General features: G+C 48.8%; 1 long non-coding RNA gene across 1 annotated transcript in view; it reads left to right on the forward strand.

The window, feature by feature from the left end:
- The first annotated feature begins 3,711 nt into the window (after window positions 1–3,711).
- LOC112400687 (uncharacterized) overlaps window positions 3,712–4,247 on the forward strand; it is a 2,703-nt gene continuing 2,167 nt past the window's right edge. The window contains exon 1 of the long non-coding RNA XR_003003451.1: window positions 3,712–3,786. This is a non-coding gene — a long non-coding RNA (uncharacterized LOC112400687). The remainder of the gene's footprint in view (window positions 3,787–4,247) is intronic.

Below are 4,247 nucleotides of genomic sequence, written 5' to 3' on the forward strand. Positions count from 1 at the left end.
CGGCGCGGGCGGCCCTGCAGCGCTGAGCGGAGCTAGTCGGAGTCGGACCCGGGGTGGCTGAGAGCCGCCCGCGGAGCCCCCTGGCCCGGCCGGCGCGCTCCGCAGCTCCTCCGCTTCGCTGTGCGCCTGGCAGCCCACCTGCCCCGAGACCCCCGGGGCCTCTTCGGGCCTGCGTCCCGTGCCCGGGGCGCTGGCCGCTGCCGGCCAGCGCTACCCATTGCCCTTCCCGTCCAGAACCCGCTCGGTCTGAGCCCTGCGTAAATTTTTATTATGAAATTTTGCAAATAGGAAAGTTGAAAGAACAGCACAACGAACGTCCGTTTACCCCCCACCTGGATGTAACAACACACTGCAACACTGCAACACTTGCTTCCTCTCTCTGGCACAATGTGTGCCTGTGTTAGCTGTATCGTTTGAAAACTGCAGCCTTGGTGACATTTCACCTCGCCACTCCAGCCTGCATCTTCTGAGAATAAGGGCATCCTCCTACTTACCTTCAATACCATTCTCACACCTAAGAAAACTGACTCTCCATCCCTAACAGCCTGTAGCATTCCCAGTAAGGGCTCGTTTCCCTCCTGTTGCCCCGGTCAGTCTTACAATCAGTTTCCCTTCTTGGACTGGGACGTGTGCAGACAGTTGTTCCCTCCCTCCGGGCTCTGTCCCCCCAGCGGACGGCCTGCACGTACGGGGCCTGCCCCGGGGCCTCTCTCCCTGAGGTCTTGACAGGGTGGAGAGGGCAGGGGAGTCCCGACGAGGCTGGCCTCAAACGCGTGGGAAGAGCGCTAAGCTCCTGCGGTCCGAGGCCCCGCTTTTCCTCCCCCAACCAAGTCAGGCACCCCCAGCAAGCACCGCGCCAGAGGCTTTGCGCAGCCACCTTGCTCCCTCCGGGCAGCTCAGAGGACACTGCGGGGGAACCGGTGGGCGCGGGGTGGCGTCCGTCCTACGCGTCTGGGTGCGCTCTGCGCTACCCTGTGCCCGTGGCTTTGCCATTTCCCATTTTCTCTTTTTTTCTCCCTGAACCCCCGCTCTTCAGCTCTGTACCGGCTATACTGGGCGCCCTGTGCCCTTTTCGGCCCTTCCCGCCTGCGGGCCAAAATTTAAGAAGTTCTTCGATTTCGGCGCCATTTTCGAGTGGATCGAGAGGTGACATGCGATTTTTTTAAAAAGGGACTTGTTGGCTGGCGTTTCTCCCTATAATAACGTTGGTTACGGCAGACTGAAAAAGAATCTGGTGACAATGCTGAAAAAGTTCTGTGTCGCTTTGGGGCTGTGAAGCACGTTTGGGGGTCGGGGTGTGGGCGAACAGACACATGAGTGCGGCCGGGAGAATTCTTAGGAAACGGGCTGAAAAAAGCTAACATGGAGGGGCGGGAAGAGAAAATCGAGTAAGGGGCAGTGACCGCCTGTCAGCCTCGCCAGGGTCGGGATCGACTGGTTTTGACAGACTGTAAATGGACTTTTTGTGGCTCTTAATTTGCAAGCAGTAAAATATGTCTTGGAAATAAATGTGTGATTAATTTTGCATTGTCTTTTCCCTATTAAAACTTTCAAGGTTATTTAGTTTTCCCTGTAGGAAACTTGACATTGGGAAAGTTGGCACGAATGCGCCGAGGGAAGGTACATCGTGTCTGTGGTGGGGGGGAGAAGGCATCTACAAAATTAAGACAAAACGTTGTAAAATATGAACAGAGGAAGAGGCGTATTCTTTGGCTCTTAAATGGTCTGGCCAAACAGTTCAGTTCGGAAGGAGGGGTGTGGGGCTATGGGCAACTCAAAAGTATCGATTCTTTGTCTATTGTATCAGCGACTGACTCTCTTCTGGAGTGACAAGACGCCTCTTTGTAATCTCTTTTCGTAAGTAAATTTCAATCTAAGGGGAAATCCATAAACTAGGAGAGCAAGGTGGCTTTTTAGGAATGTAAATCGTTGTACTGTCACTGGGAGAGAAAAAAAAGGGGTTAAGTGAAAAGTACAAGTGAATTCGATTCCAGTGAGTTTGCAGAGCAAGCTGGAAGGGACCTTCGCCTTTGACACCGTTGCTATTTCGAATGAACTTTTGTTTTTCTAAGTAGTCAATAAGGAAATGTTAAATTAGTGATGACTTTAACATCTGATGTGATGGTTCACATATTTGTGTGGAACATAAATATTTAGTTGGGAGAAGGTTGTGGAGTTTTAAAGTATAACTGTACGTTTGCTAAACATGTTTTTGTTTTTGTTTTTTTCTTTTTAAGGGCAACCAAGGACGTTTATCTCCATTAATACCAAAAGTCAAAGTTGTTTGTGAATAGCGTAGCCAAAACAAGATGAAATTTAGAGACACTTAAATGTATGTGCCAATTTAGGGAGCGGGGTTATTATTAATAAATTAGTTTACAGTGACACAAGTAGTGCATTTGGTAACGCTGGATCTCAGTCTGGTGTTATGAATTTTGTACTTAGTCTCATTGAATACTCTGCACATTTTATTAACTAATAAACAGGACACAGCATCCATTATACTGGTTTTGAAAAACCGATGTAACTTTTAAATGAACCAAACACTTAGCAGACGTGGATACTTTGAGTGTCTAATACTTGTATCGAAACGTATTTTAACTTTCAAAACCATTAGAGTTTTGTACCGGTTTTGTTGTTTTAACTTTTAGGTTTGTGATTGAGGGTTACAGGGTAGTAGTTTCTTCTATGCTTAATTGACTGTTTCCTTTAAACAGTATGGGGGAGGATGCATGTAACTTATTACTAATGTGTGTCCATTTTAAAAAGGAAAAAGTGGTATCTAATGAGTTAATCATTAAGGAGTATGCACAGTGCCGGCCATTTCAGGACGTGAAAGAGTTTCTGTGGAACTGCTTGAGACAAGAAGGAGTGATTTGAGGTCAAGTATTGAAACTTTTTGATTTATGTTTTGATAGGTGACGTTGAAAGGTATAAAATATTTATAAATACGTTTGAGTAATCAGTTTCATGTGTAAACATCCAGATATTTCATCTCGGGACAGTTATCTCTCATTCTTTAATACCTTTAAAAAGAACTCAAAGCAGGGTGTTTGCTGTAATAATGAAACACTGGCGAGTTAAAGAGGACGTCTGATGCTTCTGTGGATGGATCTATATTTCCCAGCTATCATATATGTTAAAATTAGCTGAAGCTGCCAGAGACATTTTGGTGATCTTCTTTAAGTCAATAAATGAAAAGTTATTTTTTTTAGTGGGGACATTGAGTGAGACTTAGTCATAATATACATCAGGTAGAAGTTTCACTAAGACTTTGAAGCTGGTAAGAGTGATCCAGATGTTGCCAAACTGCCTCAATTTATTTTCTTACTATTCTTACCTTCAGAGGTAAGATTCTTTCCCACCCTAATTCCTCTCTCTCAGCCCTTGACTTTTCACCGCTACACTTTTCCAAGATTCATCCTCTGGGGGGAAAAAAATTGAGAGTCACATTTTTCACTACACCTGCCGATCCTGGAAATCAAACGGCGAAGTTCTAAAAAGTACGTCGATTTGGACTGACATTTTGCTTTATTCCTCGCCATTGGACGGGGCGGGACCAGGCTTCCTTCCAGTCACCTTGTCTTTCTCCATCTGCAGGTACCCCAGAGCGATCCCCCTTCGTTGACTCCGAGGGGATGCAGCAGCAATTCATGTTTTGAAGTGCTTTAAACGGTTCAAAACGTGAGGCGCTGCTATACCCCCTCGCGAGGAAGTAGGAAGGTGGGGTTCTGCTGGACGTGCGCTCCCGCGGGGCGCCTGCTCCCCAGGCCAGCTCTGGAGCAGGTAGGTGGGCGGGGGCTTGCGTCTCTCTTCCTCTCCCCTCTGCCCCCTTTCCCCACCCACGAGGCCCCGCCAGAGTCCGGGGAGGGCGCAACTGCATGCCAGGGGCTGGGGGTGGTCGGGGCCGTGCGCAGGCTATGCGAGCCGAGGAGGGACGCGGCGCCCCGCACTCAGCCGTGCCCTAGCAGCGGGAACAGTACTGCAGTGGGCGATCGGTGCTCTGGAGTATTGTTTCTGCTGCCCGGGCAAGGCTGGGACTCCTGCACGGGCCCACCCACTAGGTAAGTCCTAGTCCAGCGCCCGCCGTGTCCGCCCCAGCAGCGAGACCCGGGAGAGGCGCGTTTTTCCTCCGTCCAACCTTTGCCCGCCTTTGAATGTGTAAATAGGTGTGAAAAAGATACTGCATTTCAGCACTCCTTTCCCTGCCCGGGTAAAATTTAAACGATAGGGAAAAAAAGCCTAGT

Source organism: Neophocaena asiaeorientalis, unplaced genomic scaffold (assembly GCF_003031525.2).
Source record: "Neophocaena asiaeorientalis asiaeorientalis breed wild unplaced genomic scaffold, Neophocaena_asiaeorientalis_V1.1 scaffold1019, whole genome shotgun sequence".
NCBI lineage: Eukaryota > Metazoa > Chordata > Mammalia > Artiodactyla > Phocoenidae > Neophocaena > Neophocaena asiaeorientalis.